Source organism: Bos indicus, chromosome 7, assembly GCF_029378745.1.
Source record: "Bos indicus isolate NIAB-ARS_2022 breed Sahiwal x Tharparkar chromosome 7, NIAB-ARS_B.indTharparkar_mat_pri_1.0, whole genome shotgun sequence".
Lineage (NCBI taxonomy): Eukaryota > Metazoa > Chordata > Mammalia > Artiodactyla > Bovidae > Bos > Bos indicus.
This window is the reverse complement of record NC_091766.1, coordinates 91234916-91261103: the sequence shown is the minus strand read 5'-3', so window position 1 is coordinate 91261103 and position 26188 is coordinate 91234916. Positions and strand designations below refer to the sequence as shown.

Sequence of the window (26188 nt, the reverse complement as noted above, 5' to 3'; positions counted from 1 at the left end):
TTATATCTTTCCTTTTCTCCTTTGCTTTTCGCTTCTCTTCTTTTCACAGCTATTTGTAAGGCCTCCTCAGATAGCCATTTTGCTTTTTTGCATTTCTTTTCCATGGGGATGGTCTTGATCCCTGTCTCTTGTACAGTGTCACGAACCTCCATCCATAGTTCATCAGGCACTCTATCTATCAGATCTAGTCCCTTAAATCTATTTCTCACTTCTTCTGTATAATCATAAGGGATTTGATTTAGGTCATCCCTGAATGGTCTAGTGGTTTTCCCTACTTTCTTCAATTTCAGTCTGAATTTGGCAATAAAGAGTTCATGATCTGAGCCAACAGTCAGCTCCTGCTCTTGTTTTTGTTGACCATATAGAGCTTCTCTATCTTTGGCTGCAAAGAATATAATCAATCTGGTTTCGGTGTTGACCATCTGGTGATGTCCATGTGTAGAGTCTTCTCTTGTGTTTTTGGGAGAGGGTGTTTGCTATGACCAGTGCATTTTCTTGGCAAAACTCTCTTAGTCTTTGCCCTGCTTCATTCCATATTCCAAGGCCAAATTTGCCTGTTACTCCAGGTGTTTCTTGACTTCCTACTTTTGCATTCCAGGCCCCTATAATGAAAAGGACATCTTTTTTGGGTGTTCGTTCTAAAAGGTCTTGTAGGTCTTCATAGAACCGTTCAACTTCAGCTTCTTCAGCATTACTGGTTGGGGCATAGACTTGGATTACTTTGATATTGAATGGTTTGCCTTGGAAACAAACAGAGATCATAATGGTTTGCCTTGGAAACAAACAGAGATCATTCTGTCGTTTTTGAGATTGCATCCAAGTACTGCATTTCAGACTCTTTTGTTGACCACGATGGCTACTCCATTTCTTCTGAGGGATTCCTGCCTGCAGTAGTAGATATAATGGTCACCTCAGTTAAATTCACCCATTCCAGTCCATTTGAGTTCGCTGATTCCTAGAATGTCAACGTTCACTCTTGCCATCTCCTATTTGGCCACTTCCAATTTGCCTTCATTCATGGACCTAACATTCCAGCTTCCTATGCAATATTGCTCTTTACTGTATCAGACCTTGCTTCTATCACCAGTCACATCCACAACTGGGTATTGTTTTTGCTTTGGCTCCAACCCTTCATTCTTTCTGGAGTTATTTCTCCACTGATCTCCAGTAGCATATTGGACACCTACCGACCTGGGGAGTTCCTCTTTCAGTATCCTATCATTTTGCCTTTTCATACTGTTCATGGGGTTCTCAAGGCAAGAATACTTTGCCATTCCCTTCTCCAGTGGACCACATTCTGTCAGACCTCTCCACCATGACCTCCCCGTCTTGGGTGGCCCCACGGGCATGGCTTAGTTTCATTGAATTATACAAGCCTGTGGTCCCTGTGATTAGATTGACTAGTTTTCTGTGATTATGGTTTCAGTGTGTCTGCCCTCTGATGCCCTCTTGCTACACCTACCGTCTTACCTGGGTTTCTCTTACCTTGGAAGTGGGTATCTCTTCACGGCTGCTCCAGCAAAGTGCAGCCGCTGCTCCTTACCTTGGATGAGGGGTATCTCCTCACCACCGCCCCTCCTGACCTTGAACGCGGAATAGCTCCTCTAGGCCCTCCTGCACCTGCGCAGCCACCGCTCCTTGCACGTGGGGTTGCTCCTCCAGGCCTCTGCCCCTGGCCTCGGGCGGGGGATAGCTCCTCTCGGCCGTTCCTGCACCTTTACAGCCATCGCAGCCTGCTGTTCAAATTTTCTTAGACAACTCCAAAAACAGGAGGTACAAGCAGAAAACCTGGTTAATCTTGTCCCTTAAAATCTGTATTTTAATCACTTTAAAATGAGTTTGACTTCTGTTTATAGGAGGATGGAGGGAATGGAGTCATTAACCTTTAGCTTCAATGGTCTGAGAACTAAGTGCATTGAGTTAGTAAGGCATGATTTGTATATAATTAGTGGAGGCAAATATTTCATTTGATCTAAAATATTTATAAATTATAATTATGGTTTGTAGTCAATAACAATGAGAAAAATATGAATTAATGACAAAGTAGGAGAACATTGAGAATTCTGTTCCATTATTAATATCTAATCACTCTTTACTGATTACTCTGATTGCAAACACTTGAACTTTTCTTTAAACTAGGCCATTTCTTTCCAGGTATTATGTCATTTTGACAGACACTGAGAAGTTTTACATATTGCTGCTCTCATGCTTACTCTGTGGAATGAGTTGGAGATGATTATGGAGACCAATAGAAAGTTAAAATCAAAGGATTTTCACTTCATTTTGAAAGCCTGAATAGTGTCATGGGTCCTCATTATATTGCAGGAACTTATCTTCCACTAGTTTTAAAAAAATGGAACACATTATTATTATGAATAACACTCTGAACAGAGATTTCTTTAAAATGCATAAAAATAGCATGGGAACAGAATTTGCATACATAAAATAAAATGAGAGGAATATAAAAATGTGACAACACAAGTACACAAATATAAAAGTATCCAAAAGTATAGCTGTCTACTCTGCTTCTTCAGCCCTTGCAAACATGTATGAGAGGAACCAAGTAAAATTATCATAAGTGACTACCAATTATATAATTGTATACAAATAAAACCTTCTAATATTACAGAATTTTCATGAGGGCAGTCTCAAGAATCCTTGATGATTTTACATACACACTCACACACACATTCATACCCTGTGCTCTTATCTTTCTCTTCCTCCTCTTCCAAAGCCAAAGATAATGTATTAGTTTTCTGTTGCTCTTATAACATTACCACAAACCTGGAGACTAAAACACATCACTAATATCTATCGTAAAGCTCAGAAGTCCAAAATGGGTTTCAACCTGTGTAAAATTCAGGTGTTGGCCCAAATGTCTTTTTTGGGAGGCTCCAGGGATTCATTTCCTAAGTTTTTAGAGCTTCGAGAGCCTTCTCACATTCCTGAACTTGCAGTCGCTCCCCATCATGAAAGCCAGCAACTGCATCTCTGCCTTCTGCTTCCATCAGTACATCTCCTTCTAGACTGCCTTGCCTTGTTTGCTTACAAAGACCATGTGGTTACACTGGACCTACTGAGATCATTCAAGACAATCTCCCTATCTCAAAATTCATCATTTAATCATATCTGCAATGTAAAGTAACATCCTCACAAGTGCTGAATACAAGATGTGGACATCTTTGGGGATCATTATGACACCTACTAGAGCTCTGACAGAGAGCTTTACCATTCTGCCCTCTACTTCTTTAACTCCTAATGCCTTCCTTAAAATAACTCAATTGGACTTTTGCCTCAACCAGCGACCGGTCTTATGTTGTTCTTATCCAGATCATAAGAAAAGCCTGAGCTAAATGTTCTAAGCAGGTTCTTACCTTCTCTGACTACACTCTTACACTTTTGTTTGCTGTCTCTTCCCTTTTCCTTAAACTTTCTTTCCCTGGGGCTCCCATGCTGCCCTTTTCTTTTTCCTCCAAATTTTTCATTGATCTTCCATAATTTGTTTGTTTGTTTGTTTTCCATGAACTCCTCTTCTTTCTCTCAATGCTGGCTGTTTTCCTTTACTTTGTCCTAACTCTACCTGTTTTCATCAGCTCTCATGACCTTATCTATGTGCAAGACTTCTATAGAGATCAGTTCCAAGTCTCTTTCATTTATACCATTCTCCTAAACTGTGTAATCAAGCCACATGTCCATTTAGATGGTGGAAGAGAACTTTAAAACCAACATGTCCAATGTAGATAATCATTTAAGGGAGCCAAGCCACAACTCTTCCCCTGCAACCCTCTCCTCCCCTCTTCTTTTTTGGACTAACAGAAAAAACCCAGAAAGTATGGAATCATTCTTGATTCCATACTTCTTTGTCACCAACCCAGAAAGTATGGAATCATTCTTGACATATCTCTCTCCTTTTAAGACTTATGTGTAATCCTACCACATAAGCATCAAATCCTCCTGTTTTAATTTCTTAATATTTCTTCGATCTAGTCCATCTGCATCATATTCTTAGTCACTGCCTTACTTCTGGTCATAGTTACCTATTTTATTTGTTGATTTCACATGTTCATACCTAGTCCTTTGTCTCCAGCTTTAGCTCCGAGTAATCCCAGCCTTCACACGGTTACCAAAACAATCTAAGTAAATATGATTATCACAATACTAATTAAAATTTTTCAGCAACTTCTTAATCCAGTTTCTTGGGCACATGGACTATTTCCCTTTTCATACTTCCCAGCTGCACTACCCTCAATGCTTTTCCATAATTATTTTTCTCTTAATTCCACTTTCCAAAATGTTCTGAAATTTAAATGAGGAAATATCAGAAAAGCAGACAGTATAGTTTCTAGAATACAGTAAACATTCTGCTGCTGCTGCTGCTGCTAAGTCTCTTCAGTCGTGTCCGACTCTGTGTGACCCCATAGATGGCAGCCCACCAGGCTCCTCCATCCCTGGGATTCTCCAGGCAAGAACACTGGAGTGGGTTGCCATTTCCTTCTCCAATGCATGAAAGTGAAAAGTGAAAGTGAAGTCACTCAGTCATGTCCGACTCTTGGCGACCCCATGGACTGTGGCCCACCAGGCTCCTCCATCCATGGGATTTTCCAGGCAAGAGTACTGGAGTGGGGTGCCATCACCTTCTCCAACAGTAAACATTCATTGAACATTAACTCCCTGTTTTCTCCTTTTCCTCCTCCTCTGACTAGAAGTTTGCATATAACTCTCTTGATCACTTAATGTTAAAGGTTCAACAAGTTAAATTTTGATTTAGTGGCAATCTATTCATCAGGGTCAATTCAGTACATTCCTCCTCCTTTGGGTTTTATGAACAACATACTTCATTCCTAGGAATAGAACACCAATGAAACTTTCTACCAACTACTTAAAAATAAAGTTCCATATTATTAACATATCATATTCCTTGGCTAATTCGGATAAACATCTTTTTTTCTGTTCCTTTTAATTTCAGTCAGATGATCTATAGCAGAATCCCTGACATAACACAGAGCAGCACCATATACAAACATTATCACACGACCATGTGAAAAGGGATTTCTACTCACAGAAGTTTTTTTTTTTTTTTCTTTTTAAAAAATTTACTCTTAAAAGATTCCATCACCTTCAAAACAGGACATTTTGTTTCTTACATGGCCTTTGGAATCTCTGCAACCCACAGGTTGAACTTTTACATCATCTCACTTCTGGTCTTTTCTCATCCCCTTCATCATCAGCATTCTGATTCACTCACAGCCTGGCACCTGTTCTCAACTCAGCAACCAGAATGCTCCTCTTAAAGCATAAATGTACACTTCTTTATCTTTCTGCTTCTGAACTCTCTCTCTGAATAAAAGTGTGGTTTTCACACAACCTGCCAGGATTGACAAGATCCAACCTCTGGTCACGTCTACTCCTATTTTTGCTCCCACACTCTTTGTGGCAGCCCTTCCGTCCTCCTCACTTTTCCTCACACAGGCCAAGCGCCCTGGATGAGTGCATTTCTCCTCTCTCTTCTGCTCAAGGGATCAGTTCCTGTCCTCCTTCAGGTCTTTGCTTGAGTATCACTTTTCAACCATCCTTCTCCAACCGCTCTGTTAAAAGCTGAAACTTCATATTTTTATCGCCTGCTTCACCTTTCTCCCTAACACTTCCATTTTATTCCAAAATATATATCTCTGTCTTCTCCTTATTAGACAATGAGACTAGGAGGATAGGGGACTTTGTCATTTTTATTCACTGTATTATTAATGAGCACCCCAAAAAGTGCCTGACACATAGTTGGTTTTGAGTGAGTATTAGGGAAATAAATTTCTGTGATATTCCGTAGAGACTTAGTTTTCACTTTCACTTGACATTAAGCTTTTCAATTTATTTTTGGTTATTGTGATAGGCATGGGAAGTTTATCAGGACAGCACAGATAAATCTAATGGGAAGGAAATAAGCTTCATACTTCATATTTTTGCCCAGAGCTGTTCTTCAATGACATTGTCCTGATAGTATAATCTAGGGATTCAGTACCAGATTTCAAAAATAAAATTAAAAGACATCAGATCAGTTTCATGGGTGCATTAACATTTATGGGACAAAGGTCCATAAAAGAAAGGGTATTTCATACTCCTAGTCACACAGAGATGAACAATGATTTTTCAGAGATCTTGATAGTGTATGAATTACAATATGTTGAGCCAGTATGGTAGTAAAAACTTGCTACAGGGACTTCCCATAAGGGATGATAATCAAGTTATAGGTTTTAAGATGTTTGACAACTTATGTCTACATGAAAAGGAAAAAAAAAGATCTCTTTGGATATTAAATATCTCTGTGAATATTCATAAAGCAAAATATTTAAAATTTTGTGTATGAATTCTTCTCTCTATAAAACTATTCTTAAGTTATAGGATAGGACTTTTTTCTGCATGAACTATACCAAATACTTACGTAGTTGTTGATGTTGTTGTTGTTCAGTCACTAAGTCATGTCCAACTCTTTGCAACCAAATGGACTGTAACACGCCAGGCTCCTCTGTCCTTCACTACCTCCTGGAATTTGCTCAAATTCATGTCCATTGTGTTGGTGATGCTCTCTAGCCATCTCCTCCTCTGCCAGCCGCCTCTCTTTCAATTCTTCCCAGCGTCAGGGTCTTTTCCAGTGCATCGACTCTTCGCATCAGGGGGCCAAAATACAGGAGCTTCAGCTTAAGGAATGGTCCTTCCAATGAATATTCAGGATTGATTTCCTATAGGATTGATTGGTTTAATCTCCTTGCAGTCCAAGGGACTCTCAAGAGTCTTCTCCAGCACCACAATTGAAAAGCATCAATCCTTTGGCACTCAGCCTTCTTTATGATCCAACTCTCACATCCATACTTGACTATTGGAAAAACCAGTAGTTTTTGACTTTTGTTGGCAAGACCTTTGTTGGCAAAGTGATATCACTGCTTTTTAATACACTGTCTACGTTTGTCAGAGCTTTCCTTCCAAGGGGCATGCGTCTTTTAATTTCATGGCTGCAGTCACCATCTGCAGTGATTTTGGAGCCCAGGAAAATAAAATATATCACTGTTTCCACTTTTTCCCCTTCTATTTGCCACAACGTGATGGGACTGGATGCCATGATCTTAAGATTTTTTTTTTTTAATACTGAGTTTTAAGCCAGCTGTTTCACTCTCCACTTTTAATAATGCTCACATACCATCACTAATAATCAATTTTCATATAATTTCCCCTGTAGTACTCATTCAATATGTTATTTGAAAGTGTTACTCAAAAATACCACATAGGATATATTAATCATCAGTCAATCCTAACTACTTATGTGTGTGCCTTCACCATTTAATGGTATATTTTTATTTCTCAAAATCAAAGGGTTCTAGGTAAACTAACATCTGAGAAAAATGAAACCCCTACCCTTTAAAGTATTGTTAACTGGCAAAATGTAATTAAATTAGTACTTAGTATTTTTAGTTAGTAAAGAACCATATTCAAATAAATTTGAGACCAAAAAGAAGCTATAAAATGATTAAAGTAGCTTTTATAGGTCACTTAACAAGACATGGGAAATTTTTAGTCCTTTCATCTTTTAATAAAATATAAAATATTAATTCTCTCTAGTTAAGAATCTATAAAATTTCCTAAGTACAGTGGATGAAAAAAAATATTTATAGGTGCTGCCTTCAACAATTCTTTTTCATTTTTTTCTAAATCTGTAGCTTAAACTAATCAGATGTATGTAACAACATGCTTCTGCAAAATTATAGTAACTGTAAGACTTCCCATGGGGACACACTCACCTAAATGTTCAACTCTATTATAGATTTACAGATGATTCTTTTATCACATTACCTTCACAAAAGTATGCAAATAATGCCTAAATGGTTTATTGAATTCAAACCCCATTGCTGAAAAAGCTAGAGTTAAGTATTAAATGGAAAAATTTGTAATGAAGTAAATATTGTTTCAGTTCTATTTCCTTGGCTCCAAATATATATTTAGAATCAAGGGATAGAGTTTAGTCAAGTTTGGTAGTTTTAGAAAAACAATATATTTTATGTGTTCATAATCCCACCTCCAGCTTTCTTTTTCCACAGGTGTACCTTTAGGGATTAGACAGGTTTAAGGACATTTCTGTTACCTTTAGGTCTTCTCTAATCCAAGTTTGCAGTTCTATGGGTTGTTGATAAGTAAGCCATACAGATGTGCTAGAGGTTAAGAGGAGATCAGTTCAGTTCAGTCACTCAGTTGTGTCTGACTCTTTGTGACCCCATGAATCGCAGCACGCCAGGCCTCCCTGTCCATCACTAACTCCCGGAGTTCACCCAGACTCATGTCCATCGAGTCAGTGATGCCATCCAGCTATCTCATCCTCTGTCGTCCCCTTCTCCTCCTGACCCCAATCCCTCCCAGCATCAGAGTCTTTTCCAATTAGTCAACTCTTCGCATGAGGTGGCCAAAGTACTGGAGTTTCAGCTTTAGCATCATCCCTTCCAAAGAAATCCCAGGGCTGATCACCTTCAGAATGGACTGGTTGGACCTCTTTGCAGTCCAAGGGACTCTCAAGAGTCTTCTCCAACACCACAGTTCAAAAGCATCAATTCTTCAGCGCTCAGCTTTCTTCACAGTCCAACTCTCACATCCATACATGACCACTGGAAAAACTATAGTCTTGACTAGACGGACCTTTGTTGGCAAAGTAATGTCTCTGCTTTTCAATATGCTATCTAGGTTGGTCATAAGTTTCCTTCCAAGGAGTAAGCCTCTTTTAATTTCATGGCTGCAGTCACCATCTGCAGTGATTTTGGAGCCCAAAAAAATAAAGTCTGACACTGTTTCCACTGTTTCCCCATCTATTTCCTATGAAGTGATGGGACCGGATGCCATGATCTTCGTTTTCTGAATGTTGAGCTTTAAGCCAACTTTTTCACTCTCCTCCTTTACTTTCATCAAGAGGCTTTTTAGTTCCTCTTCACTTTCTGCCATAAGGGCATATAAGGAGATAATACCTTGCAATATACAATCCTTTCAAAATATTTAGTTTTGAAAAACTATAAATTTAGTGAAAATCTAAGCAAAATGTGGACACTAGTAAATGACGTTGAATATGACAGCAGATTTGAAAAACATTTTCTGTTGATTATACAGACATTTTTAGAAACTATTTTCCCTATGAATATGACTGTCAAGTATATATTAATACATCTATATGTATATATACAGAGATAGATTATTTTACTAGATTATAGATAGTAATCTCAGTTTCTTTTAATATCCATATCCATATCATTTTAATATCCATATTTCATAACTAGGAATAGATAGCTCTGACATACCTTGGTCAACCACCAACATTTGTCTTTTGCCTGTACTTTGATGCCACAGTATCCAAAGAGGTGCTGAAGGAAGAAGGTTAAGCCTAACTCAACAACATGATTATTGCCTTATATGCCATGAAATATGAATTAAAAACAAAAAGAAAAATTTAAAGAGCTCTGCCATCACTTTCTATCCTCATTCCTTCTCTAGCTGCTATAAAACAGTACAGATATAGTAAAAGCCAATGGAGTCCCATCTCATCAGTGAGACCCTGGAAATACTGGCAGATTTTCAGCTAGTAAAGAATCTGCCTGCAATTTGGGAGACCTGGGTTCGATCCCCGGGTTGGGAAGATCCCCTGGAGAAGGGAAAGCCTACCCACTCTAGTATTCTGGCCTGGAGAATTCCATGGACTGTATAATCCATGGGGTTGCAAAGAGTCAGACACAACTGAGAGACTTTCACTGTCATGGGTAAAAGATGCTAAAATTCCTCAGCGCTTGCCCACACATACCCTTACAAAACCTCAATTCTAGCACTGTTATTTAACTTATATACTATTTCTTCTCCTATAAATCCACAACTTCGTTAAAAAAAAAAAAGTAAAAATGTTAGTCACTCAGTTATGTCTGTCTCTTTGCGACTCCATGGACTGTAGCTTGCCAGGCTCCTCTGTCCATGGAATTTTCCAGGCAAGAATACTGGAGTAAGTATCCATTCCCTTCTCCAGGGGATCTTCCTGACCCAGGGATCAAACTTGGGTTTTCTGCATTGCAGGCGAATTCTTTACCATCTGAGCCACCAACAAATCCTGAACGTTATGGCTGTTAAAAGATGCAAATTAAAAACTAGTGAAGCTTTTTTGTTGCTGTCGTCCCTTTCTGGCGTTCAAGATGTTGAAGTGAGTTCGTGGTGGGTCCTCTGGTGCGAAATTCCAGACTTCTTGGGTCTTCCGCTTGGAGCCCTGATCAACTGTGCTGACAACATAGGAGCCAAAAATCTGTATATCATCTCAGTGAAGGGGATCAAGGGACGACTGAATAGACTTCCTGCTGCTGGTGTGGGTGACATGGTGATGGCCACAGTCAAGAAAGGCAAAGCAGAGCTCAGAAAGAAGGTACATCCAGTGGTGGTAATTCGACAATGAAAGTCATACCATAGAAAAGATGGTTTGTTTCTTTATTTTGAAGATAATGCTGGGGTCATAGTAAACAATAAAGGGGAAATGAAAGATTTTGCCATCACAGGACCAGTTGTAAAGGAATGTGCTGAGTTGTGGTCCAGGATTCCTTCCAATGCTGGCAGCACTGCATGATTCTTTGGTGTATTTGTAAAAAAAAAATCATTTGCTCCCCCCACCAAAAAAATTAGTAAATATCTTTTGTACTGTTTAAATAGAGGGATTGAGGTCCTACAGTAAGAAATAAAAAGCAAAGTCAAGCTAAATATTTAAAGGAGAATCTCATATGGAGAGATTTACAAAGTGTAGGCAGAATGTAGGGAAGTCATAGGTTAGTGCAGTAACCAGGGGCTACAGCACTAACAAAACACCTGCCCCACCCCCACCCTTAGGCCTGAGAGAGCTGGAAGAGGACAAGTACCAGAACCAGGTGAGACAGAAAGAGGTCTGTGAGGCACGGCCACCAGAAGGGGTAATTGCCTGTGATGAAGGGATGCTGACAGCCTCAGACAGACCTATGGCGTGTGACTGTGGCAGAAACTCCAAACAAAACAGGACAACATTGGTCTGAGAGAATGTACAATCTCTAAAAATATGAAAGATTTAATTGATGAACATAGTTTTTTTTTTTTTTAAGAAAAAGTTGAATGCATTGAATGTATTCAAAAATTCAGTAAAAAATAATAAAAAATGAGAAAGAAACTCTTCGAAGAGCAGATAGTACATATAAAGTATTGTACAGGCCTCACTGAGGTGGCTCAGTGGTTAAAAAAAAAAAAATCTGCCTGCCAATGCAGGAGACCCAGGTTCAATCCCTAGGTTGGGAAGATCCCCTGGAGAAGGAAGTGGCAGCCCACTCCAGTATTCTTGCCAGGATAATCCCATGGCCAAAGGAGCCTGGCAGGCTACAGTCCGTGAGGTTGCAAAGGGTCGGACACAACTGGACACACACACACCACCCATTGCACAGGCCTAAATCAGACCACAGTAGATATAGCTAATATTTACTGAGGGTTTTTTAGGGTCAACCATATTCTGTCAGGCACATTTAACGTGTCGTCTCACATTATATAACATTCCAAAGAAGTAGAGGATTATTTTTCCCATTTTACACAAAGGAAACCAGTTTGGAGACTTTAAGTAGTTGTCCAGTCCACACAGCAAGCAAATTGTGGAGGCAGGAATTGAACTTAGCTCTGACACCCAAATCCTATTCATTTCATAACAATATTATTGCATTATTATCCTTTAATTTTATGAAGTTAGATCTATCATACTTAGTAAGGACAATACTTATATTCTCAAATGAAATATATGTAAATGATAAATATATGGCATTTTAGATTTATAAAATGTCTTAATTCTTAGATCCTTCAAAAGGTATCATCCACTATTTAAATCATATTCCCAGTTTTAATAGCTTTCCTTGGGCATATTATATGCTCACCGAGCTAATACACTGACACTCAGCTATGCCAAAATATAGAATCCACCAAAATATCTAAAAATACTTTGGAGAATGGAAAAAATAAGAGATTTTTATTTAGAACAGTACATGAACTATTTTTGTGCTTTATTTCTTTAATTATCTTAAAAATTTTACATATCAAAATATGACATGCTATAATCCATCAGTTGACATAATACAGCATAGTAAATCATGATGTAATAGATCATTTGCCATGGCTCAGTGCTTCCAATAATGATGTAATATAAATGTATATGAAAGCAGGCTTAATACATGTATTTCTAAAATTCAGCTCTCTTCTTCAAGAATGGAAACACACTAAATATTAAGCACTGCTATTAAAATGTTTTCCTTCTTTTACAGAAAAGCCCAGTATAATATTCTAAAGAACATTTTTAGTTATATAATAGGATTTTAATCATTAGGCTTTGTAGAGACTTCAAACGTATGCCCTTCATACATCTTAATCTTTCATATATAATAATAAAAATCTATGATCTATGAATAATTGGACTGGCTACGTATAATCAACCCTCAATTATCATTTCAGAGGCAAGAAAGAAATCACATAGACAAATGAAATTCTCAGATAAAACAAGAATGAGAGAATGATGAAGTTTAGAGCTGAAGAGACCTCAGAGATCAGCTACTCCAGCCCCCTTATTTTACAAATGAATAAACTGAGCCCCTTGAAACCAGAGGTTTTTAAAAGGTCACAAAACAAGGTTATTTGAAAGTCAAGGACCAGTAAGTCTTCTGGCTCAGGATCTTTTCACAGTCCTACATTGATATACTTCCCTGGTAGCTCAGATGATAAAGAAATTTGCCTGCAATGCAGGAGACCTAGTTTGGATCCCTGAGATGGGAAGATCCCTGGAGAAAGGAATTGCAACCCACTCCAGTATTCTTGCCTGGAGAATTCCGTGGAAAAAGAGCCAGGCAGGCTACTGTCCATGGAGTCACAAAGAGTTGGACATGACTGATTGACTAACACACACACACACACACACACACACACTGGTATACATCAGTGGTTCAGTGTTTCCTTTCTGATTCTTTTCCCTCATAGTTTATTACAAAGTACTGAGTATGGTTCTATGTGCTCTCTCTCTCTTTCTGTGTGTGTATATATATACATACATACACAGATATATCTAGATCCATCCATGTTGCTACAAATGGAATGATTTCATTCTTTTTTTATGGATGAGTAATATCCTGTTGCATGTATGTATGTGTGTGTGGCGCTATATATATATATATATCTCTAAATATTTGTATGGAAGGAAATCAGTCCTGAATATTCCTTGTAAGGACTGATGCTGAAGCTGAAACTCCAAGACTTTGGCCACCTGATGCAAAGAACTGACTCATTAGAAAAGACCCTGATGCTGGGAAAGATTGAAGGCAGGAGGAGAAGGGGACAACAGAGGACGAGATGGTTGGATGGCATCATTGACTCAATGGACATGAGTTTGAGTAAACTCTGGGAGTTGGTGATGGACAGGGAGGCCTGGCGTGCTGCAGTTCATGGGGTCTCAGAGTCGGACACGACTGAGAAACTGAACTGAACTGATGAACAGGTTTGTTCAGAGCACTGAAAGAGGCATTTATCTTAGGAATGAAGATCTTGCTCTCATGCCCTTTTAGGGGTAGGGTGAATTTGGTGGCAACTTTTATTTTTATCCAATTTCTAGCATTTTCCCTGTAAAGCAGGAATCACAACCATTTTCTGAGTGTAAGTATTGATGTGGTTGACTAAAATGTTTGAAAGAAGAAAAGCTTCCAAGTAGGTATAATCCATAGACAAGAGAGCCAATTGAAGAAAGGCCCTCCAGACAGCATGAGGATCACTTGAGGTGGAAATCATGGATCTGCAGTGGTTGGGTGCATGCACGCTAGGTCGCTCAATCATTTCCAACTCTGTGCAATCCCATGGACTGTAGTCCACCAGGCTCTTCTGTCTGAGTGATTCTCCAGGCAAGAATACTCGAGTGGGTTGCCATGCTCTCCTCCAGGGGATCTTCCCAACCCAGGGATCAAACCCATGTCTCTTATGTCTCCTGCATTAGCAGGCAGGTTCTCTACCCTAGCACCATCTGGAAAACCCCCGCAGTGGTTGTTCAGTGTGATTTCCTCCCATCAGCACTCAGCATCCCTGGTGTAGCTGAGGGAAATACCAACATTGGATTGATATAAAGTTAGAATTTTGAACAGCAAACAGAAATGGGAAGGGAGGTAACTGACAAGAGAGTGATTGAAGTGATAGGTTGTAGACTACCTTGGATAGTAGAGCAAATTAAGGCAGGACTGTTTAATTCTAAGGAAAAAAACAAGAGGGGTCAAGGTACTGGAAATCTTCACTTTGCTGAAGTACAATTATAAAAAGAAATTTATAAAAAGAAATTTAGTCAGACCATTGACACTCCGGCTTATAAATAATTTTGATCTCTAGAAGCAACATCTGGTAAAAATACACAGCTCTGCAAGAATAATCTTAGGATCTGGTGACATCAGCCTAAGGCACAAACTGCGTAAGTCAAAGACACATTCAATCAAAAGAATGAGATGACAAGCCATAGAAGAGGGGAAAACATTTATAAAAGACACATCTGATAGGGGACTGTTATCTAAAATATACAAAGAACTCTTAAAATTCAACAATAAGCAAACACACAACCAAATTAAAAAATGGACTAAAGACCTTAACAGACAATTCACCAAAGAAGATGAACAGATTCACATCATAAGCCATCAGGTAAAAGTACATTAAAACCAAGATAAAACTACACACCTATCAGAATAGTGAAAATCCTGAACACTGAAAACACTAAATGCTGACAAGGATGTGGAACAAGAGGAAATCTCATTCATTGGTAATGGAAATGCAAAATGGTGCAGTCACTTTGGTAGACATTTTGGTGATTTCTCAGAAAACTAAAACTCTTAACAAATGATTCAGCAGTCTTTCTCCTTGGTATTTACTCAAAGGAGTTAAAAACTTATGTCCATACAAAAACCTACAAATGAATGCTTATTGCAGATTTATTCATAATTGCCGAATCTTGTAAGCAACTAAGATGTCCTCTAGTAGTCAAATTGATAAACTGTGGTATATCCAGACAATGGAATATTATTCAGCACTAAGAAAAAAAAAAAAAGAGCTATCAAGTCTTGAAAGAATTTTAATGCATACTACTAAATAAAACATACCAATATGAAAAGGCTACCCACCATAAGATTCCAATTGTATGATGCTCTGGAAATCACAAACTATGGAGATAGCAAAAAGATCACTGGTTGCCAGTGGTGGAGAAGGATGAATTGGTAAAGCACAGAGGATTTCTAGGGCAGTGAAACGTTCCTGTACAATACGGTAATGGTTTGCTTCATTTAGTTGCTAGTTCAGTTCAGTTCAGTCGCTCAGTCATGTCCAACTCTTTACGACCCCATGAATTGCAGCATGCCAGGCCTCCCTGTCCATCACCATCTCCCGGAGTTCACTCAGACTTACGTCCATTGAGTCAGTGATGCCATCCAGCCATCTCATCCTCTGTCATCCCCTTCTCCTCCTGCCCCCAATCCCTCCCAGCATCAGAGTCTTTTCCAATGAGTTAACTCTTCACATGAAGTGGCCAAAGTACTAAGTCATGTCCAAATTCTTTGTGGCCCCATGGACTATAGCCTTCCAGGGTCCTCTGTCCATGGGATTTCCCAGGCAAGAATACTAGAGTGTGTTGCCATTTCCTTTTCCAGGGGATCTTCCCAACCCAGGGATCAAGCATTAGCAGGAGGATTCTTTGTCCCTGAGCCACCAGAGAAACTATAATGGCAGATACACATAGACACTACTGTATTGGTGGATACATATAATTATACTTCAGTTCAAGTTCATAGAATTTATAACAGCAACAGTGAATCCAAATGTAAAATCTGGAGTTGGAGTGATTATATTGATGCATAATACAGGTTCATCAATTGTAACAATTATGCCTCTTGGTGGAGGATGTTTATAATGGAGGAAGCTATATGTATGTGAGGGCAGAGAATATATGGAAATCTGTATACCTTCCTCTCAATATGTCTATGAACCAAAAACTGCTCTAAATAAAGTCATGCAAAAGAAACCAAAACACACTCAGCGTGTCATCCCTATTATATGAAATAAGGCAGTCTTTGGAAAACTATTAAATCATAATTTTTAGAAGGGCCCCAAATGATATGACATATCCATCATATTATAAGGTTCAAAATTATAAGATTTAAAGTATCTTCTGCTGTTGTTCAGTCACTCAGACATGTCTGACTCTTTGTGACCTCATGGACTGCAGCATGGCAGGCTTCCCTGTCCTTCACTATCTCCCTGAGTTTGCTGAAATTCATGTCCATTGAGTCAATGATGCCATCCAACCATCTCATCCTCTGTCATCCCCTTCTCCTTCTGCCTTCAATATTTCAAAGCATCGGGGTCTTTTCCTCTTAGTATCAGGTAGCCAAAGTACTGGAGCTTCAGCTTCAGCATTAGTCCTTCCAATCAATATTCAGGGTTGATTTCCTTTAGGATTGACTAGTTTGATTTTCTTGCTGTCCAAAGGACTCTCAAGAATCTTCTCTAATACTACAGTTGAAAAGGATCAATTCTTCAGTGCTCAACCTTCTTCATGGTCCAACTCGCACATCTGTACATGACTAATGGAAAAACCATAGCTTAGACTATACAGACCTTTGTTGGCCAAGTGATGCCTCTGCTTTTTAATATGGCTTGTCATAACTTTTCTTCCAAGGAGCAAGCATCTTTTAATTTCATGGCTGCAATCACCATCCACAGTGATTTTGGAGCCCAAGAAAAGTCTGTTGCTGTTTCCATTGTTTCCCCATCTATTTGCCATGAAGTGATGGGACTGTATGCCATGATCTTAGTTTTTTGAATGTTGAATTTTAAGCCAGTTTTTTCACTGTCCTCTTTCACCGTCATCAGGAGGCTCTTTAGTTCCTCTTCACTTTCTGCCATAAGGATGATATCATCAGCAGACCTGAACTTATTGATATTTCTCTCAACAATCTTGATTCTAGCTTGTGGATTCATTCAGCTCAGCATTTCACATCTACGTATAAGTTATATAAGCAGGGTGACAACATACAGCCTTGACATACTCCATTCCCAATTTGGAACCACTCCATTGTTTCATGTCTGGTTTTAACTGTAACTTCTTGACCTGCATACAGGTTTCTCAGGAGGCAGATAAGGTGATCTGGTGTTCCCATCCCTTTAAGAATTTTCCACAATTTGTTGTGATCCACACAAAGGCTTTAGCATAGTCAATGATGCAGAAGTAGATGTTTTTCTGGAATTCTCTTGCTTTTTCTGTGCTTCAATGTTTGCAATTTGATCTCTGATTCTGCTGCTTTTTCTAAATCCAGTTTGTACATCTGGAAGCTCTCTGTTCACCTACTGCTGAAGCCTAGCTTGAAGGATTTTGAGCATTACCTTGCTAGCACGTGAAATGAGCACAACTGTGCAATAGTTTGAACATTTTTTGGAATGAAAACTGACCTTTTCCAGTCTTGTGGCCACTTCTGAACTTTCCAAATTTGCTGGCATATTGAGTGCCCCACTATATCAGCATCATCTTTGAGGATTTGAAGTAGCTCAACCAGAATTTCATCACCTCCACTAGCTTTGTTTACAGCGATGCTTCCTAAGGTCCACTTGACGTCACACTCCAGGATGCCTGGCTCTAGGTGAGTGATGACACCACTGTTATTATCTGGGTCATTAAGACCCTTTTTATATTTTGCCACTTTTTCTTAATGTCATCTGCTTCTGTTAGGTCCATACTGTTTCAGTCCTTTTTTTTTTTTTTCCCCAATCTTTGCATGAAATGTTCCCTTAGTATCTCTAATTGTCTTGAAGAGGTCTCTAATCTTTCCCATTGTATTGTTTTCCTCTGTTTCTCTGCATTGTTCCCTTAAGGCTTTCTTATCTCTCCTTGTTGTTCTTTGGAACTCTGCATTCAGATGGGTTATCTTTCTAGCTTAACTTAATAGCAGTTCTCAAAATCAGCAAACTTTAGGAATTTGTTGAAAATGCAAATTCTCTGTCACCCACCATGCTACTGAATCAGAAACTCTGGAGGTGGGACTCAGTGTGTTGTTTTTGAGCAAGCCCTCCAGATGATCCTGATGCATACAAAGGCAATACAGTCATTCAGTTGGTGTAAACTGACTTGTCCAATAGGTCTGCCTTGACTTCTCTCTAATAATATTATGATTTCAACACATAGTCTCTACTAAATCTTTCAATAAAAAAAAAACATATTTCAGGATAATTTCTTACTCCAAGGAAAGAAAGAGATTTTTTGTACTCCATGCAAGAAAAACACTCAGTAGCTATGCAGCTAAAGACAAAAATAAAAAGAAGCACCATAGTAATCTGAATAAAAAACTAGGGAAAAAAAATCTTCAAATTTGGATGGAATACTCTGGGTTTACATACCTACAAACATAGCTGGCTCTAGTTTCTTCAGTTTGGACTATTGTTAGAAATATTGCCATCCATAAAAGAAAGAAATCAATGACTTCCATAGACAGTGGTAATGGTTATATAATTTAAACTACATTCAATAAGTCTCAGAGGCTTCCCAGGTAGCAGAGTAGTAAAGAATCTGCCTTCCAATGCAGGAGACTCAGGAGACTGAAGAAATTCAAGTTCAGAGTCAGGAAGATACCCTGGAGTAGAAAATGGCAACCCACTCCAGTATTCTTGCCTGGAAAATTCCATGGATAGAGGAGCCTGGTGGTCTACAGTCCTTGATGTTGCAAAGAATCAGACATAACTGAGCACACACACATGCAACAAGTCCCAGGATTAATAAAACAGATGCACTTGCTGGAAATTTCCTGGGCCCTGACTCCAAGGTGAAGTCCGCAACGAAATCATCAGGAGGTTATTCATGACACTAAGAGCTCTGGCGATCATTGGGAACAAGAAGGGGAAAAGAGAGGAAGAGACAAGGGGAGGAAAAGAGAAAGGAACACAGAGAAGAAAGGATGGGTGTGGTGACTACCAGAGAAAATAACTGAACTGTAAAGTTGTTTGCTGAGACCTGGGAGAAAGACCGCACTCCTAAGCCTTCGATTTCCTATAAAGATAAGTTAACAGTTCAAAAAAATTGAGTGACCCTGTTGTGATGGCATGATCAACAACATTCTGACTTCTTATTAAGTTATACATTCTGCTTTTTCTTTTTTCAGCAAATAAAGCTAAAGATGGCAAGACAAAAGTGAAACATCCAACATGAAATTTTCTACTTTTACTCTTCCCTGAAATCTGTTCCTTTGAACTAAGAGTAATGTATAAGTAAGCAAGATTCCACAGTAAGAACTGATTTCTAATAAATTTCTCTCAGTAAATAACTATACATTACATTGAGTAGGAATTAAATCAAAGTGAATTAACCACTTCATGAGGAAAGAAAAAGGCAATAAAATAAACAACTGTTTCAAGTCACTTACAAGCTAAAAACATTTCAATTAAAACATTTATTTTAGAATGAAATGCAGCAAAAAATTTTCACTAATATTTACTTTAAACTTGCAGGTATAGTAATATGTTTTGATTACAATTTTTCAGATTAATTACAATGAGGTTAAAATCAAATAGAATATTTAATATCAAATTTAGAATGCCATTCTTGTGACATGGTGTAACTCATGAACATACTGTAAACTTACAGGCGGCATGAGCATAAAGTATTAAGAATTTAATTATGTAACTGGTGGATAAGTTATTGAAAATTATGAATTATTATGATGCTCTGTATACTGCAATAAAACTATTCACATAGTCATTTATACCATATAGGATCTTAGAAGCTAAGTCACAGCATTTGCATTTCGATAATAAAGGATTTCATTTTCTTGAAACATGTTATGGCCTGGCCTCATTAATTCAGAAAAAAGAAAATACAATTAAGGAGAGTCTTCAGAGGTTCTAAAGTAATCTGAATTTTGGAGTGGTTAATGACATGAGTGTTATTAGCTTAAATTAATCCTGTTGCTCTGTTAGGTTATATAGAAATTATTTATATTTTAATCTAGAATTTTGCTGCAATTCCTTTTGATCTCTGTGAGAGAAATTTAAGACTCAAAATAGTATTTTATATATATACAAACTATATGAAAATAAAATACATATATCAGTTTGCACTCTATATTGGCTAAAAAACTTCAAAAAACTTTCATTTCCCATGTTAAATTTCTATTCTTCTAGTTGAAAATAAAGACCAAGTTATTTAGAATGTGTATGCAGCTATACCTATATCTATAATATTCCTTCTTCATCTTCCCAGTGTGGAAATTTGTACTTAACATTTGAACTTAAGTTTCCTTTACATTCACGTGACATTTTCAGATTTCACTTTTTGAAATATGTGCATAACTTTGTATGTTTAACATATACTACCATATAAATATCTTGATTTAGAACAATATCATATATCACAAGATTGTTTTATGCTCTTGTTACAATTTACATACAGTATTCCAGTTTATACACATTTATAACATATTAACACATATGTAAACTACAAAGTTTCATCACAGAGACCCTTGAAAGCATTCCTTTTACCACACTTTCTTATTTTTCGCTTTCTTGAATTAAAAAAGAACAATTTACTTAATAATTTATATTAATGTGGATAAGTTAAACATAAAACTGCATTGTCATATTAATGGGTAAAGTTTTTTTGAAGTATGGTCAATTTATTGATTTGAGTGTGTAAAGCCGTTCCTATTACTTAAGCAGCTTTTTTTGTTACATCAAGGATGGTAATTTTATTGAGAAAGGCACAATAGAAGATGATTGATTGTCTGCTTTTGTCATGGAGATGAATTATTGTAGAAGGCATACGTGAAAAAAATAAAAGCATTGTTCTCTAAATTGGCCCTTGATGCTTTGTTCATTTGAGTTCATTGTTCGAAGACTCTAGTATGAGCTAATACTAAATACTATAGTAAATAAAAGCACTTTTTTGCTGAAGCAAAATTACTTTCTTTGCTAATGAAACTCAGCTTTATGAAATAACAGTGTCTGCCAGTGTGCTACATTTAAAATGTATAATTCAATATATGCCAAAAGCTGAGTAGTAACAGAAACTTTGCATAGCTATTATCATTTTATTAAATTAGTAATAAGAGTGCATAATGAAAAATGAAAAACTTTTTATTTAAAACTTAATGGGAAAGCAGCTCACAAGCAATGCAAATTAAAAAACGGTACATTTAATTTTAGACAGTTGAAGAAAATCTATTAAGAAAGAATATAATTGTCAGTAACCGTTGAATGACTTCAATAACTTTTTAATCAAAAATTTAGATCATGACTATCAAAATTTCTAAGACTTTTAAAAGGATAAAGTATTAGAATACAACAAAAGTTTTGTCAACTGTTATGTCTTTAAAACAAGACATAAAATACTACTTTTAAAGAGAAGAATGTCATGCCAATTTATTATTGCTTCTTGGAGGTATTCTTTCTTTATATTTGAGACATGGATAACATCTAGCAAAATTAGTGTGTTATTTCATGAAGTTTGCTTTTTAGATAGATGTTAACATCAGTGATGATTGGATCTCTTTGGCTATGCTACTTTTCATTGTTTTTTCAAAGCACTGTGATTTGCTGAGAGACAGAACACTTCATTCTAGATACAGCTATCACCTGGTGTTTGCTAAATCACTGTGAAATTCTTGCAACAGCTGTTTGTTCCTGGGGAAACATTCACTTCATATTGCGGCAATAAACTGATCATTGCCAATTAAATGCCCATTAATTGTGTAAGCAAGGATTACTGCCAGATGTTTACACTAGAAAGAAAAATATCCTTTGCTATTTATTTTCCACTTATAGCCATCCCTTTTCATGGAAACAATTATGCCTTTTGTCTTTTATAATATGCCACAAATTTCAATTTAAAAATTAATAAAATAATCTCTCCATAGATTGGATTCAATAAAGGATGAGCCAGGGCACATCATTCATATAATAAAAAAGGAACAAAGTTGGGCAGAATCACTTTTTCAAAGCAAAAAACATAGGCTCAGACATTACATAGCGATTTAAATTTTCTAGATTGTTTTAATACTATATCACATATTTCCTAGAAGTTGTCTTTGAGGCTCTTTGCTCCTTTTGAATAAGCCTATGAATGTGTGTTCTTAAAAGCTGTAGTAAAACAAACTATCTTACATAGACTATAATGGAGAAGAAAACTAAAAATTAAGGAATCCTTGTGAAATAAAGCAGGTGGCATTTTGAAATTTTTAGTTAAATCTCATAGTCTTTGTATTTATGGAGCTTCATGCCAGCTCAAAATACTAAGTTCTTCTCCAGAAGGCATTAGTAATGAAAATGAAACAAACATTTAATACTTTGTCCCAAGTAATTTATTTCTCACCACCAAACAAAATGAAAATAAACATGAACCATATGAATATGTTTATTACTTCTTTTAGAGTCTAAATACATGGCAAAAGTTAAAGAAAAAAAATTGTTTCCATGGCAATACACACCTATAAATCACACTTTTTAGAGAGGAGAGCTTTCAGAGAATACATCATACACATATTTCCTTGCCGTTGTACCTTCCTGCTTTCATAAGGAATAGCAAATTCATATACATGTCCTCCCTGTTAGAAACCCTGATCCCAAACCCTCGCACTGCAGCCATGCAATGTATGTGAACAACAACAGGAAGATTAGGTGGTGTTCTGTTCCTCACCAGATTGAACCACACCTCCTCTTTGGAAGGTGATCACAGGACACATTCAGAGCTGCGGAAGACATGAAACAGTAGCATCTGGCTCCTTAAATATCTCCACAGGCATTTGTAATGGCATCTTTGAAGTTTTCTCTGCATCTGTCACATGTTTAGACTGCACATTGACTGCCCCAGCTGAGCACGATTTTGATTCTTTGAGACTTTGAATAGTGTAATCTGTTTAAGAATAAGGCTCAGGAAAATCCCTTATAATATCCATACACAAGCACTTTCATGATTCAAAAAGGGGGTCCTCATTCCCATAACTGTTATTTTTTATGCTGAAATGATGCCAGCCTTTGAGTTAATAATACAGCCTACAATTACATTCCAGCTTTGCACATTTTTTGAGAACCTGTACTCAAAAACCACATCTTGTCTAGCTTTTTTTTTTTTTTTTTTTAACCAGTATTATAGAAATTACTACTTGAGGAGACGGCCTCCGTAAACGTGATGTGTGCATAATCATCTTGGCACCCGATTATAAAGGAAATCTGACCACTGCCAACTCACTTTGAAAATCATTTTTGATTCAACCTATTGAGCACCAAGTACATCAAGTGCAGAACATAAGAATAAAGAGTGATTTGACTTCAACGATGGTATGAGTCCTATTGACTTTGTCTCTACTAAATTAATACACTTCTAACAATTAAGTCATGATGGCTCTTTTTAATCTACCTCCATATGTGTATAGACTATTTCCTACTATTAGTATGTGCTCAAAATATATCAAACATCCCTATAAATACAATTGGGACTATTAAGTATAGCTTCAGTCCCTCCAATTTCGTACTTGCCATATTTTAAATTTTGAAGTGGACAAAATCTTCTTAGTGTCTCAAAACTCAGTATTTCTACTTTCATCAGTTGAGCAAAGTATCTAATAAACTCACTGACAGTAAGGTAGCAAAGCTTTAACATTTTACTCTCACTTAATGTTTTCTGTTTTAACAGAAGACCATGAAGGAAAATGCTTCTAAAAACTCTTAGTTTGAGCATGCATATGTACACACAAGCATGGAAACAAGCAGAAAACAATAGCTGTCTTAAGACAGAAAATTTTTCAAGCCATATTAAATTATATCATTTTGGCTTTCATTTTCTCTTTTTATGGGATTGCCCTGATGGTATAAATTATTTCATATAATTCAAGAAGTTTCTCTTTTTCCTTATGTATCATAAAGACTATCACATTTAAATTTAAAAATGCAAACAAAAGCCAGCACCAGGAAGAAGCTGACAAAGTGTACTCCTACCTTTCTCCTGGTAGGTTATCAAGAGAAATTAGACTACTTACACAAATGAGTTGATCTATGGATTTCAATATCCAGAACCCTGGGGTGAGGCATAGTATGTGATACAAATGAATATGAAACAGCTGGGAGAAATGGGAACTATTTGCAAAGAAGAAATCTAGTTCAATTAATAGTGTCAATTAATCTGGAGAATTAATTGTCTTCAATATGTCCTTCTGGAATGTTTCCCTACTTCCTTCAGAAACAGATCACTAGAGTGTGTAGCAGCTTCTTGCCTATTCTGCCAACTTGAGGGTAATTCTCCCTAAAATCTTAGATTACTAAGGGAATTATGTGTCTCAAAGTTGGGTATCATGATATGAATTTGTTTGCTCATATTTGTGATCTTCATTATATATCCTTTCAGTACACAAATATAAATTTTTTTTGCATCTGTCTTCATATTTACACAACTGTGTCTCTCAATTCAGATTTGGGGGAATGGTTGGTGTAAAATATGGGGGTTGGGGATTCTGGATTAATTGTATGTCGTGGACTCAAATATAATAAAAAATACAAAAATATCAAGAGTATGTTATATCTCTTCAGAAAATAAATTAATACAAGATCAAAGTGAGGAAGTGTGGATTCACTGGTTCAGAGGCCACTGTTCTTCACAAATTAAACACACAGAAAAACATCTACCAGGGACATATTTGGCAATCATGATGATTGGCAGGAAATGGCATGAAGCATGAAAACGAACTCTTTTTTTTAAGTAATAACTTCTCCTGTGGCTCAGCCAGTAAAGAATATGCCTGCAATGTGGGAGATCTGGGTTTGATCCCTGGGTTGGGAAGATCCTCTGGAGAAGGGAAAGGCTACCCACTCCAGTATTCTGGCCTGGAGAATTCCATGGACTGTATAGTCAGTCCATGGTGTTGCAAAGAGTCAGATATGACTGAGCAACTTTCACTTTCACTTATAATTCTTACTTTTTTTTTGTTTCCAAGCATCATGCCACTCAGTTTTTCCCCTCATTTCTTTTATGGATAACCAGGGAAGAGCTCTAGAATGAAGTACTGATCTTTATGATTGGTAAAAAGAAACTCAGAAAACTAATTTAGATTAATATTTAAATTATTAATTTAATTAAGAATTAATTCTAAGTTTAATTAAGAATTAATTCTTCATTCTAATTTAATTTAGAATTAAGATTTAAACAATGAAGTTAACAAAGACTCTAGAAGAAACATTTTATAGATTCCTAAGGGAGATACCTATTATATCTATTACTGTGGGCAAGAATCCTTTAGAAGAAATGGAGTAGCCATCATAGTCAACAAAAGAGTCTGAAATGCAGTACTTGGATACAATATCAAAAAACGACAGAATGATCTCTGTTCGTTTCCAAGGCAAACCATTCAATATCATGGTAATCCAAGTCTATGCCCCAACCAGTAATGCTGAAGAAGCTGAAGAGTTCTATGAAGACCTTCTTCTAGAACTAACAACCAAAAAAGATGTCCTTTTCATTATAGGGGACTGGAATGCAAAAGTAGGAAGTCAAGAAACACCTGGAGTAACAGGCAACTTTGGCCTTGGAGTACAGAATGAAGCAGGTCAAAGGCTAATAGACTTCTGCCAAGAGAACACACTGGTCATAGCAAACAGCCTCTTCCAACAACACAAGAAAAGACTCTACACATGGACATCACGAGACAGTAGACACCAAAATCAGATTGATTATATTCTTTGCAGCCAAAGATGGAGAAGCTCTATACAGTCAGAAAAACAAGACTGGGAGCTGACTATAGCTCAGCTCATGAACTCCTTATTGCCAAATTCAGACTGAAACTGAAGAAGGTGGAGAAAACCACTAGACCATTCAAGTATGACCTAAATCAAACCCCTTATGACTATACAGAGGAAATGAAAAATAGATTTAGGGGACTAGGTCTGATAGAGAGAGTGCCTGATGAACTATGGATGGAGGTACATGACATTGTATAGGAAACAGGAATCAAGACCATCCCTAAGAAAAAGAAATGCAAAAAAGCAAAATGGCTGTCTAAGGCAGCCTTACAAATAGCTGTGAAAAGAAGGGAAGTGAAAAGAAAAGGAGAAAAGGAAAGATATACCCATTTGAATGCAGAGTTCCAAAGAATAGCAAGGAGAG

General features: G+C 37.2%; 1 pseudogene; it reads left to right on the top strand.

The window, feature by feature from the left end:
- Positions 1-10196: 10196 nt before the first annotated feature.
- LOC109561317 (large ribosomal subunit protein uL14-like) lies at positions 10197-10618 on the top strand (annotated as a pseudogene).
- The last annotated feature ends 15570 nt before the right edge of the window (positions 10619-26188 follow it).